Below are 14,412 nucleotides of genomic sequence, written 5' to 3' on the forward strand. Positions count from 1 at the left end.
GGACAACTGGCCAGAGAAGCCTGAGCTTCCAAGACTTGGTGCGATTCCTTGGCATTTAGACGCTTCCTTCATCTTCACACTCCCCAGTAACGTCCTTTCCTACCGCAGGGTATAGCACAGCCGTGAAGATGACGTGTCACAGCAGGCAGAACATGTCAGGAAGGCGCGTAGGCAGTTACCAGTAGCCCAACACACTGATCTCACTGTACGTAAGGAAAGACCACGCCGAACAATTCTCCCTATTATTTTTTGGCCCTAAGTTTCACATTGAAAGAGAGACCCACGCTTGCCACCATTTCACCTTGAATTCAACGGGAATTTAGCCCTTGACTTCAAGAGTAACCAAATTTTGCCCAAGGAACATCATTAAGATGCTCAGAGCTCCTAATCCAAGCCATCTCCATGACTCTGGATCAGCCGCTCGCCACCTAGGGCTTCAGGGTTGCTTCTTCTCAATGAGGAGCATCCATCACAACGTTTGAATGAAACATGCCCAGTGAGTGGTCAGAACAGGGTCTTACGTTTCCTTAATACATGAAATTTTTGGTGGCATCTAACTACAAAGCTAGGTAGGAAGGGCTTGCCAGTGGTCGAAATCCCCCCTCTAGTGAAGGAACTTTCCAAGGGCCATTGAGCTACCTGTTTTGGACACCTCTCTTGGGGTGGGATGAATGATCCTTGGAAGGTTTCAGTCTTTGCAGAAAGAGCCTGGGAGACTGGTAGGGCCTGGGGACCTCCCCCTCAGACAGCAACAAGATAGGGGTGTAAATCCTGGCCTTCGCTCCACGTGCACCAGGTCCTCAGCCTACACCCAAGCCCGCAGTTTAGCATTGCATCGAGTGCCAGGAACTGCAGCAGAGTCAGGCCTCTGGGTGAAATCCTGCGTTGCTCTGCCTTCCACAGACTTTATGCCCATCCGACCCACTCAGGTTTATCAGAAAGGAGACCAAATCTCTGCCGCTTCAAGTTCGCTTTGGACTCTGAGCTTGTCGATCCCACTGGGAAAAGAGTGCTCTGCTGTTCTGTGTTTCCAGCTGCCATGATGCTGATTCTGTGTCACTGCTGATTTGTACTGTGTTTTGCTTTCCTTGTAAAAAGAAAAGAAATGTTTTGCTTTTTACCCTGTGAAAGTTCCTATGCTGTCTATGGCTTGCTCTCTCATTTTCACTGTACTGTACTGTTACTCCTTTCTGCAAAATGGTGCTAACTGCTGACTGAGCTCCTGTTTTCTGACTGCTTTGCACACCGATCACCTGCTTCTTCATTTGCAACGCGTCCGGTGTACGAATGTGGCTCCCATGAATTCCACAAACTCTTGCCTCTTGGAGGCAGATAGGAAGTGTCTAATTAATACTTTGTGGCCTGGGTTTGGTTGCGTATCACGAATTGTCTCTTGTAACGTGTTAAGCACACCTCCTTGTGGTGCTTTTTCATTCTTGCTGTTCTGATGAGAGTCACACACACCCCCCCCCACACACACACACAAACACACACACAAACTAATGTATAGCCAATTGATTGTGACGTGCTTGTGATCTTTGCTTGCTCAAAGGGGTTCTTTTTCCAATGATAAATAAATGCTAAAGACAAATATACCACCTCCTCGATCTTGTTTTCTCGATAAGAAGCACAGTTGAGGGAAAGAACCGCCCTGCCCACCCCGTGCCGTGCCTACCGTAGGGACAACCGAGCTGTCACAGGGTGACTCCCTTTAGCTGGCTGCTGGCCTCGGGCTAGCCTGACGTGAGAGCTTGCGAGCGCGAAGATGGGCGGTGAAGTCGTGTGGACGGAGCAGGTAGTTCGCTTTTATTTTCTACGCATACAGTGCCTTGAGCAGGAGGGTCGTGCGGGGAGCGCCCTGCCCGCAGGCGGCTGCTGCGCCCTGCCCGTGCCCACGTCGCGCCGGGTCGGGGAGCAGAAACCGAGCCCCATCGAGAGCTGGAGGGGCGGGGAGGGGATGTGGACGGGGTCACTTGGTCACGCGCCCTTTTCCGACTGCCGACAGCTTTTGCTTCGGCCCGAAGCCACCTGAAAGACCCGTGAGAGGGGTCGAGGGGCTGTAAATCCTCGTTGAAAGGAGGTGGCAAATTCTTGGGTTGAGCGCTTTCAGCGTGCTGCAGGCCGAGTCACCGTTGGACGGGCACTTGGCGGTGTCTGTGGAAGTGCAAAGCGTTGATTTTTTTATTAATGGAAGTGTTGGCTGTGTGGAGAAAATGATGGTTGAGAAGAAAGCAGGGCTGAGGGCACAGTTTTATTTTAAATGGGGAACTCTGGTGTTAGTTTCATCTCTTTTTTTTTTTCCTTTTAATTAGCCTGTAAGCTCCTACCTGCAATTTTTATTTTCGATCATGTTTTCTCTTTTCATGGATATTCCAATAACGTCCACACCAACCTGGGGAAAATTGGGAAAAACCTCGGGGTTGTGTTTTGAAATCTCTCCTCCAACGTAGCTCTGCTGACTTCCGTGGAGCACCAGCCCTTTCCTGCCTTGCTGTTCCTGGGTGCTATTTCTCATCCCTGCCTGGTTTACAAATCACTTTATGAGCTTGTTCCATCTGTGACTACATGCTAAAATCAGGGCTGCATCACCCTGCCTTCCCTCTCCCTTCCCCACCGGCTTCACCCGTTCATCGATCACACGTAACTATAGGATCTTTAAAGGGTTTCAGCGGAGCTGTAGGTCTGGGGGTTTGTCGTTTCGCCCCTCCACAGCTGGCATTGGAGAAAACGTTCATTGTTCGAGGGCTGGTCATTGATGGGGCTTATCTGTGACAATCCGTGTTGGCCCACAAAATGTTTCTCCCGTGACACAAAGGCCTTTTCCATGCTGCAGGAGGGACGGGTGATCCCTCTGATCCCACCCAGCTGCCCACCCTCCGTGCTGGGAAACACGCCTTTGCTGCCCTCGCGCCCGCTGGGCTCCCTCAGTGCCGCAAAGCCTGAACACCCCACAGGGCGGGATGTGTTTCTAAGGGACGGGAGGACCCACTGGGCTGAGGACAGGCGTGGGGACCTGGGCTCCCTGGTCTTTAACCGTCACTGTCTGAACCTGCTGCTGCTGACTCCCTGCGTCATCTTTGCCCAGTCGTTAGTGACTGGCGCTGCCCACCTCTTTCCAAGGGCTGTTGTGGGAACGAGGCCTGTGCAGAGCGCTGGAGGCGGGTTCCTGAAGATGAAATGCTTTGTCCTACCAGAGCATTTAGCGTGGAGGTGCTGGCTGGAGTAGAAGTAGTCCTGGTTGTCGGTGTCTGGGGTGAGGGGACAAGGAGGGGGGAGGAAATATTGGCATGTTGAATTTAAAGAGTGGGGTCTGCTTGTCACGCTCTTAGTAACGGAGCATCCGGGGGTGGCTGGGCAGGGGCGTCCCTCTGCACCCGTGAGGAGCGGTCCGCACGTTTCCGATGTTGATCAGCCGCTTTCAAATGACGTGGCCTGCTGAGGGCTTCGGCACACACGCCCGGGAGCCTTGTGCAGGGGCGGATGAGGAGGTTCCTGCCTGACGCTCTCCATCCCGTCCCCTGCATCAGGTGGGAGCTTAAGCGGCTTGGGCACAGGGCTGGGATTTACTCATCGTGCCACTTCCAAATGCCTGAGCTTCCTTTGAAGAGTTGTCGTTACCACATCCCTGGCTGGTAAAGCGAGGTCAAAGGATGAGGACGGATATTTCGTCAGCTGCCTTATACAAATGCAGCCCCTTGTGTCGCAGTATCCCTTGGATTTAGGGTTTGTTTAGAGATGTGTCAGTGAAGGAGAGAAAGGGAGTTTTTAAGATGTCTCTGTCATAGCTGGTACCTCCCAGCGTCCAAGGAATAACCACCATCCCCAGCAGCAACAGCAACATCAAATAAAGAAGAGGAGCTGTACAGGAAGAAGACATTCCCCAGCATAAATGTGATGACATGGCCATGGTCAGCACTAAGAACAGTATCTTTTGCACAGTTGGAAAACACTGTGATGTTCAGACACGGGCTTCAGCTCTCCCTGTTTCCAGCAGTGTCATGGTAAGTTTGATCCAGTTGGGGATTTGACAGCCCACTTCCATTTGCCCTCGTTCACACGAGCTTTCTGGGTTGGGAGTGGTTCCACTAATGCCACTGGGTCTACTCAGAAGCTCAGAGGTTTGTGATGGGGGGTAACGCAGCTCTGAGCACGTCAGGACTGGTGGTTTATCGTGAACTGTGGATTGCTTGTAAACAGCCTTAATTTCTGTTGCAGGGTGCCTTGGAAACAGCTCACTAATCGTGACTGTCATGTGGAGGAGATGTGAGCCCAAGGATAAAAGAAAAGCCTGCTAATGGATTGAAGGCATCTTCATGCTTTCTAAAATGCCAGCCTTCCCTGCAGGAGTCTGCTCCACAGACACCCGGCGGCACGGACCAACCACCAGAAAAATGATGGATGAGGAGCAGCGGCAGATCTTGCAATATGTGAGAGCACTGCGGAGTAACAACGGTTCCTTCGATGCCAGCAGTTCGGTGATGCGAGACATGGAAAGGGGGAAACATTTCTGAAACCCCCTCGTTGCCATCTGCCCACCCACCCCCCCCGCCCCCGCCACCCCCCAGCCTGAGACCCTGAGCAAAGCTGGGTCTTCCCGTATCTCCTTGGGGAGCCAGAGACCCGCGGACCCTGCCTGGCTCTGAGGGAGGTCTGGAGAGCTGGGTCGCAGCAGAGGGCGAGGAGCACTGTGGAGGGGAGCTCACCACACGACGACTGTGGCAGGTGGGTCTGTCCTCGTCAGCTAAGCAGCACCCAGGAGGGCTTGATGGTGCTGGTGCCCGACGGTCAGGATAGGGACATCCTGAGAATAGTCCCTGGTCGTTGGACTGGCCTGCTCCTTGGCCTGGGTCAGGTTTTAGTACCCAACTGAGGACCAGTTCGCTGTGGCCGTCTTGTTGGAGCCAAGAGATTCGTCAGCAGGGGCACGAGCCGGCAAGGCACCTTTCGTTTGATGAGGTAGATGGTGCTTTGGAGTCGCAGGGCAGTGGACATCCTTGCCCTTCCTGCTCCCTCCCCTCTCCCCATCACTGACCAGACTTCTCTGTCCCTGTCGTCTCCTTCCCATGCCGGCTGCAGTGCCCTCACCACCCCATCAGATGCCCACCGTGCTGCTATTCCTTCTTGCCTTCAAAATCGTTTTCCCTCCATCTTCTCTGCCAGCTTTTCCCTGTCTGTCTTACAGCTGCTTCTCCAACCCTTTGCTTTCTCCCACCTCTCCCTGTCCAGCACCTTTCCCCTCCATGTCATCCTAAATACCCAGCTCTGCCAGGCACCCTCTGCTTCCCACCCTCCCCAAGTTACTGTCTCGTGTCCTGTCTCTCTCTTGGACTGTAAGCCTTTTCCTTTGCCTGTACCGTGTGTTAACACTCCCTGCTCAGAATAAACGATACCTCACCTACCGACTGCCCTTTCTCTCTCTTCTTTCTTGGTGTGGCTTCAGTGGATGTGTCTGTAAGTGCACTGTGTGTCTGTCCCCGTGGCCAGTTCAGCAGTTGGTCTTGCTGCCGCAGCGCTCTCTGTAGTCTTTCGGGATGGCTGCTCGTGGTTTCGTTCCCCAGTACCTTCCTTTCTTTTTTTACAGCCGCAGGGACAAGCTTTGTTGTCTGTGTAGGAGCCCGGCACGTTCAGAGCTGCGTGACCTTCTGTCCTTTGCGGCTCTGGTGCGCCTGATAAAGAAGCTGGCGTTTCTCCAGCTTCGTGCAGAGATGTCCTGGGCTGGCAGGTGGCTTAACAAATGCGGCAGCTGAGGAGAATGAAGGAGGAATCTCACGGCCCAGAGCAGAAGCAGCCGACGGTGAAGGAACTGCGTTTCCCGGCGCAAATGCAGAAAACAGCGGGCAGAAGCGTGTCGGTGAAATCCAAGCAGATGCACCTCTCGGGGAAGGAGGCAGCGGGACGTGTTTCAGAGACGGATGCCCAGGAGGCTTCTTGTGGTTCAGAAGGTGCCCTGAGCATCTGCGTCCTCCATCCCAGGCTAGGACTAGACCTGCCCTTCAACCTGTGAGTACAGCGGACACCCAATGGTGACTAAGTCCCCGGTGGCTCCTTGCTGCCTCCTTGTCCTAATTTATTGCCTGAAAGTGCTGGTTTGGTCTGTGCTGGCTGGAGCTGTCGGTGCACAGGGAGACGGTGCTTCTTCCCAGGTGCTCTGTAGACACACGGAAGGTTGCAGGAGCAGCTCAGTTCCTCTACCCTTGCTGTGACCCTCGCTGCCAGCGATGTGACGCCACCCTGCCAGAACGCAGAGGAGACTCCTTTATCGTGCTGAGTGAGCAGCTGAGCTCGCAGCGTGGCCATCAGTCCCGTTTCACGGGCCGTCTGCGTGGCCGTCCCAACTTCACGGGCAGAAGTGAGGTCTGAATCCCTGACTCGGGGCCAAACTGAAGCTGGTTGGTGGGCGTGGATGGAAGAAGGATCAAGCCGTCCTTGGTCCCCTGGGTTTCCTTCAGTGCCTGTTCCTGTCCTTGGGTGTGCAAGAGCAGGCAGAAGAGATGAAATGTGTGGGGAGCTCTGATCCTCCTCAGTGAGGAGCCTGGGGATTTCATCTAGGACGAGCGAGACCTGCAGCTGGGTTGTGCTTGACATCTCCGGGCTCTGGGGATTTCAGTGGAGATACTGGAAAGAGTCAGTGGGAAAGAGGATCCCCTGGTGTAGGTGATGCCCTGCGTCCTTCCCTGTGTGCCACCGTGACCTGCTCCCACCTGTTGTGCTTTCACAGTGCTGCTGCCTCCTCCTCCAAACTCTATAGACTCCAAGAGTGAAAAAACTCTACAACAACCTAAAACAGCAGCCAGAAATCTCAGCTGCACAGTTTTGGGGACTGAATAGTATTTAGGGTAAGATCCCTGCGTGCCACTGAGGTCCCTAGCTGACCTTGGCGGTACACTGGAGTCTCCTAACCCGTGAATTCCTGCTAGCAGAGCTTTGTCAGAGCTTGTGGATCTGCTGCTTTGCAGGTGGACGTTTGTTCAAACGCTGAAGTGCTGAGCTCGTTGCTGCTCACCTCGCACCTACATCAGGTCAGATGTCACGCTCGGGCACTTTCTCCTCCTTCAGCCCTTGCTGGCCCCAAGCTGGTGCACGTTTCCAGGGCCTGCCCAACCTGTGCAAGCAATAGCAACCCCTCTGCTTCCTCAGGTAGAGACTCAGGCTGAAATTCTGTGTTTCCCTTCTGTAACTTCCAGTGTTAACTCCACTTTTTGGTGCTGTTGCCTTTTCCGATGAATGTGACTGAGACCAGTTATCAAGTACAACATTTTCCAGGACAAAGATGACTTGTATCTTTGTCGCTGTTATCACAGACAACAAACTTCAGTGCACAAAGGGCAATAAATTATTCAGAAGAGAGAAGTAACTCGCCATATCCTGCGACCGTTGCATTTTCCCAGGAATCGATGAGTTTGTATCTTCTGGGGAACGTGAACCTGCCAGTGTCCTCCTGGGTGGGTGCTGTAACCAGAAGGTCGGTTCCTCCGCAGGGGAGAGCCATCTCCTCACCTGAATTCGCTGGGAAAGAAAAGGACAGATTTCTCATGTTTCACTTTAAGAAATGGCCCTTCATCACCGAACTTCACAGCTGTATGTGCCTGGGGCTGTTCTGCGGTTTCTGAGCCATCAGTAGAGGATTTCTGCTGCTTCTAGTTGCTCTTGAAGGCAACTTTTAATTTTCCGTGTGCCTGGAGTTGGGTCTGGCTCATAACAGCTCCCAAACAGTTTGAATGAAGATCAGTTTGCGAAGAGGATAAACGTCATCAGCTCTTTTTGATATAAGGCCACCAAAACATCAAGACCTGAATCCGCAGAGGAACAGGGATGAGCTGTGAGCAGGTCCTCAGCATCTGTGGAGAACAGGATAACGTTGCTGGAGCCCATCACCTTCAGAGAGAAGTTCAGACCCCAGGTCACAAGATGCCAGCTCCCTCTTGTTACAGCAGGGCCAATGGAGAGGAGAATGTGCTGCGTGCCCTCGTGGTGGTCACCCGTTGGTTATTTCCAGACACCTGCTGCCTCTGGGAAATGAACAGCAGCTGAATTTCATACTTCTTCTCCATCTCTCTCTCGGATATAACCCGAGTAATGATCTGTCACCTCCAATTCCTCTCTTCTGCATTCCTCTCCTTGTCACATCACATAATTAACCCAACAATTGGCCGCCGGCAGTCCTCATGCGGGCAAAGATCTCCAAACTCTTTCCTAGATTGGCTAAGACAAAGATCTTCTGTAAGTGTTGCTGGTTGTGTGTTAGGACTCGTTACGTTTCAGGATCAGGCTTACGATTTGCACCCTCGCAGCTCACTCTTCCCGAGGCTGGTGCCCAGGGCCAGACCTCGCTGTGCAGCCCTGCGGAGAGCAGCCAGGGCTGTTCTCCTCCTGGCAAGAGGCTGTGCAATGCCACGTTGTCCCTTGGACACCGATTTCTGGGGAAAATAATGTAATTACCTCCCCCTCATGCTCCTTCCAGTTTAAACCAGGTTTGGAATGAGCTTTACTGGAAAGGACAATCACACAGTTGTCTCTTTTCGATGCAAACGACGAGGAAGCCAGGGGATGGGGATGGGACACAGCCTCTTCCTCCTCCAGGGGGCTGGGTCTTAGCCGGCCTACAATGCATGGCTGAAGGATGCACGCCCTCATGAGAAAAGAGCCCATGGATTAAAATGAAGAGGTGTCCACCGTAAAAACATGCCCCATTTGCCCCAGCTGTCTGGGCTGCCTCGACAGAGCGGTACCACACTGAGGCTGTGGAGAAGGGTGAATTCCCCTGGTGACCCTAGCAGGGGCTAAGGGGAATGTCGATGGAGGGTGATTTCAAACGGTTCGTGCTGCTCCAGGGAGAGGTGATTTTTGGCTTTCAAGGTCTGTTCTGAAAGGCAGGGCAGCAGCAAGAGGTGGGACACCAAGGAAGAGGTGGGGTTAGTCTGGTGTTGGCCCACCTACAGCCTGGATCGCCTCATATGCACTGGCACAGGAAGACCTGAGCTGAGGCCCCGTAGTTACTGCATCCTCCTTTCCTAGATCGGGTGTGAATACGTGCTTAGAGGGGGTGGCTTGGCATCTGAGGTAGCCGCTGGTGGTCTTCAACGTGCCCACCTTGCACGTGCAAGTGCCCTTGGGCGCGCTTTCCAGTGGCAAGGATGCGCAGGCATCTCCAGCCTGCTCCAGGTCCTGTCCTAGCAGATGTCTTGTCTATCCTGACAGTGGGGCATCTTTCCGAAGGGAGGCTGCATTTTCCCCTAATCCCTTGACTTACGGTGTCAGGCTCACCTCATTCCCATAGGAACTGGCAGGTTGGAAGGACTCAGCAGTCTTCCCACACTGGGGACACTGGGAAAAGGCCTTACCGACCTCTGCCAACAGCTTCTGGCAGCCAATGTCTCCTCCCTCTGAGCACGAAGGGCAAGACGAGGGTGAGTATTTGAGCGAGAGATATCCTGCCAGAGCTCTCCACATGGTTCTGCCCCTCACACAGGGATGTTTGGAGTCACGTGTGCGGGTCGGGCTGGTTTCACGGGCCCAGTAGATGGTAACTGGCATCTGTTCTCCTGGCCCTGGTGTCAGCCTTTCCTTCCCTCCTTTAACCTGCAGGCTGGAGCCATTCCCTATGCCTTCCTGCATTCCCTGCAGCCTGGGGGATGAAGGGGGAATCTCCACAGTCCCTTAATGCCACCACCATGCAAAGCTGACCGTTTTAAAGCTGAGCAGGTTTCTCCTGCCTCTCCGCCCGCTTTCTGCAGCCTCACAGATCCCTCCCCATCCATCACACATCTCACCCCTGGGGATCGTCCTTCTCTTTCTCTCTCCTCATGAAGACCGATTCCCTTGTTCCCTACAGGTCTTTGCTTCCCTGTCTCTCCCTCTGCACTTCCACAAGCCCTGACCTTCCCTCCAGCACCCACCCAGAGCTCCTGGCAGCACCTACCCTCACCCTCAGGCTTTGTTCCCTTACGCTCCCGTCCAAGGTTACCCCAGGGACAGAGCTGGCCCCAGAGCCGAGCCTAACAGGCATCCAACGCCTTGGTGCCACAGTCACCTCCTGGTGTCTCCTGGGGGGCGTTGAGGAGAAGGGGTGCTCTCAAGAGGGGGTTAGCACGTGTTGGCTGGCTGTGCTTTCCTGTCGGTTGTTTTAACAGACCCCGGGTGCTTCCTGAGCAGCACAAGAGCTTGGCTCCCCTGCGTTATAGGGCTTTCACCGTCTGCCTTCAGGGAAACAAACTGCTTCTTTGTGAGACAATTGTACATCGAGGTGCTCGTTCGATGCAGGTTATAATCAATTGGCAAGCATTTTTCATAGTCGCTGGTGGGTGGGCCTGATCCTGGCCCCGGTTGAACCAGGGGCTGGTCATAAAAGTCAAGAGCTCCAGCCCTTTCAGTTTGGTGGACATCCGTGGGTTTTGGACCAGGACCAGGCTCCCCCACCAGCCTGAGGACATACCCGGACATGTGTGGGCTGCTTGGGAGCGCTCTGCGGAGCCACTTGTCACGGGGCAGATTCCAACTCGGGGGTGGCTTTTTGTGGTCGTGCTCCAGCAGGTTGTGCTGACAGCTTTGCAATGATGATCTTTTTCTCTCCTTCCAGGGCCCCTGAAAAAACCACTGGTGCTACAGACCAAGAACCAAGTACCTTAGTGCAGGACCAACGCGCGTGAAGTCGCGAACTTTCTTCTGAGCGGCAGTTGGAGAAAAATGTGTAGTCTGCATGAAATGTGTATCGTCTGGCTGGCGTACAATAAAGCTGATGATCAGAGTTGAGTGACAATTTCTCTTGTCTCTCAAGCCCTGAGAAGTTCCTGTCACCAGGATCTGTGTAACGCAGTTAGCATGTTTGTGCCTTGGTTTATATTCAGTAAAGTCAGAAAAAGAAAACGGGTCCAATTCTCCCTTTATTCGTAGCTGTGGAACAGCGCTGGTTCCAATGGTCTCTATAAGTTTACATGGGCAACAGAGAGACCAGATTCACTTCCATAACTCATGGAGGTTTCATGTTTGATTTCAGAGAGCAGCCTGGAAGCCCAGTTGATAGGATCAGCCACTCCCAGCCTTGGAAGATTTAATGCTCTATGAATTTTTAGCTGCTGTCAGGAACTCGCGTTTGGGTGTCGCCAGGCGAAGCACACCTCGTGCAACGTCTGGTGGATCCCCTTGTCATCGTGCTGTAGCCGGGAACGTCTCAGGCCTTTTTCTGAGACCGTTAACATTCAATTCGTTCTGTTTGCCATTTAGGGCAAGTGCTGGACAAGACACCAAAACTTGCTGGCAAATTAGTGTTTCTTCTCAGCGTATTTTCCAAAAAATGTTTTGTTGAAAAATTGTGAAGTACAAACTGGAAATGTAGGAGAAAAGTAGCTGTTTCATGGGATTAGCAGGTCTGGTTGTTCTGTCTTTGCCCATCTTTGCTGCCTCGGGCTCCCTATGTCCGTAAGACGTATGCAGCACACGATGGGAGGTGTAGTGCAGCCCTGCAGCCTGTCCCCTATGGATGGTGAAACGCCCGAAGGACCCAGCCTGCAGTTCCAGCAAGGCACTGGCCCAGCACACGCCAATGAATACTTTTCAGTTTGGGCCGAAGCGTTCTAACACTTAGAGCTGGGAATTGCTGAACTTTCCCCAAGCGCCAGCTCTAGGCAGAAGGCTGCTCTTCCTTCCCAAATTAATTAGGCAAGGCAGCTACTTCGTCAGAGGCGGGGAGAGCAGGGCAGCTCCAGTGCTCTCCGAAACCAGAGGGTCTGGTTTGCTGTCTCTAGTTCAGAAGTAAACTGCCCTGGGCTTGGAGAGGTTGTTCGAATATTTCCAAGGGAAAAATGCAAGTCCATGACACACCTTCTTCTTGTCCTGTAGAAGTGCTTCTCCTCTACAGACCCGTGTTCTGTGCAGGAGTAAATCCAGAGGGGTTCCAGCCGTGGCTGGACCAGCTTTAAAACGAGTGAATGTTTTAGGTGAGCAAATCATCTCCTCCACTTGCGCAGCCCCTTGGTTACTACTGCTGTTTGCTGTTCATGTTGTACCACTGCTAAGGCACCCTGCGATGGCCAAGATCCCAAGGGTGCTGAGAGCTGTACAGACACGGGACAAAAACACGGGGACCCACCCAGAGGACCTTGAAGGCAAAGCAGGGACCTAAAATTGCCTCAAGCTCCTGATGTTGACATTGTAGTGAGTTCTTTTTGGCATGGAAAGAACCTCCTTGTTAGAGGTATAATTAGAGAGGAATATCTGTAGCGGCAGCACTTGTACAAGCCAAGAAGAAATGAGAGTAAATCCAATCACTGAACCATTGCAAAGCACCTCTGAGAAGATATGAGTAGTAGCTAATGAAATATTCAGTACAAAGGGAAGTAAGATTACATGCCTGTGAATAATTGCACCGAGCGTGTGCCTCGCTCAATAGCTGAAGGGTCCTTGTTACACATGATTAAGTAATTAACTTTTTTTTCATGTATAATTACCACAATTGCACCATTATTAGAGAGGAGCCCAGTCCAAAGCTCTGGTGCCAGACGTCGGTGGCCTGCAGGAGGTTTTGCTCCAGATCCCTGGAGCTGCTGGTGTCCCGGGGGAGCAGGACCTGGCAGGAGTCCGGCTGTTGCTCTCTGATGCCTTGGAGCCCATCGCTCGCCACCGAATGAGAAGCACCTGAGGGAAAAAGGCACCACAGACACAGTCAGCCAAGGATCTTACCTATCTGCAATTATCTGTAGTAACCCAGACATCCATGGTGGAAAACAGGAGGAAAAAGGTTTGTTCTCCCAAGTGTCTGATCTCCAGGGAGCTGGCTTGGAGGGGCAGAAAAGCCAGCCCTAACATTCACCAACCTACAGACTCCTTTTCTGCCTCTTCCCCTCCCTGAAGCAGCTCAGCACAAGGTGAGAGCAGGAACAAGTGGCCACCAACTTTCACCACTGGAAACTGTGGGGAAATGTGGCCAAAGTAGGCAAGTCAAATTTCACAGAGGTAGGTTTTGAAACAGGGGAGTTGATTTAAATGCTGACCCAAATCAAGGATGCTCACTTTAGAAAACATCTGTTCATAAATAACCACATATTTTTCCACCAGACTGGGTGTAGTATTTCAGACCAACAAAAAAAAAAAAAAAAAAAAAAAAAAATTAAAAATTAATTTCATATAGAAATTGCAGAATCACAGTATAATTTAGATTGGAAAAGACCTTTAAGATCGAGTCTAACTACAAATGCACTGTTCTGATTTAGCTGAGCATCTCCCTCCCACCCCAAAATTTTCATGTTGCCACAGGCTGGAATATCTACTGTTTATTACAAAAAAATAACAATTTCTGTATCCTGGCAGATTCTGTTGCCAGCATTTTCCTCCCCTTCCTCCCGGTGTCAGCTGCTATCCTCAGGCTCGTGCTTCCTTCCACTTCTCTTCCCATTTAGCATTTCTTCCCCTACATAACGTGTCCCACTCAGGTTCCTCCTACTCAAAAATAATTGAGTTACCAACTGTGATATTGCCCACCCGGAATATTGTGTGTCATTTCCTACCGTGCCTGTCTTTTGAGATTGTGAAGTATTTGTGGCTGGGACTTTCCCTCATTTCGTGCTATTCACTGCTCTGCCTGTCTTTGGCTTATCCTGAGGTATTACTGTAATAGACGTGATTAATAGGAATTATCCTCCCACCAGCAAGACTTAATTCAATGCAGCTGAATTTGGCACGACTGCTTTTATCTGTCGTGTGCTTGGTACATCCTTCCAACCCTGGCTGTGCTTGCTGTATCAGCAGCGGTGCAGATGTGTAAGGCTGAGGGAGAGGAGGGAATCCCCCAAGCAAGCAAAGCCAAGGCTAACACAGGAGACCAGAAATTAGAGCAAGGAATGAAAAGGATTACTTCCAGATCAGAAATTAAATGCAATGGAGGGAGGCAGAGGCAGGAGGCAAAGTTTTCTGTCCACGCCCTCCAGGAGCTGAGTAATGAAGCTTGTCCAGGGAGGACGTACCCCGTAGAGAAGAGGAACAGCAGTGCCAGAAAAGAAGAGGAGAGTGTTCAGGGGGGTGTTTCAGGCTGGATTTCACTCTTTGTAGGTCCTAGGCTTCACAGATTTGAGGGCTTGCACTGATTTTCAGGGAAAAGCATGCCCAGGGCTGAGGAGACATGTAAAGCTCGTAGGAGATGCTTTGCCCACCAGCAGCACTGGCAGCACGATCATGGATTAACGCTGCAAAACTCCCTGTCCGATGGGTTATTTCCAGGTAATGAGGCAGTGAGTGAAGGAGCTCGGTGGCTGCAGAGAGCTCCCAGGCAGATCCATCGAGCACCAGGGCAGAACTGAGCGGGGTGTTCAGTCAGGATTTAAGGCCAACAGCATCCGTGGCATAAAGTGGCCAGAACTGCCGGAATTGCATCTGTTGGATTTGCCCACCTGATTTATGGGGCTGCTTCCTCCGAAGGGTGCA

Source organism: Leptosomus discolor, chromosome 1 (assembly GCF_034619465.1).
Source record: "Leptosomus discolor isolate bLepDis1 chromosome 1, bLepDis1.hap2, whole genome shotgun sequence".
Classification (NCBI taxonomy): Eukaryota; Metazoa; Chordata; class Aves; order Leptosomiformes; family Leptosomidae; genus Leptosomus; species Leptosomus discolor.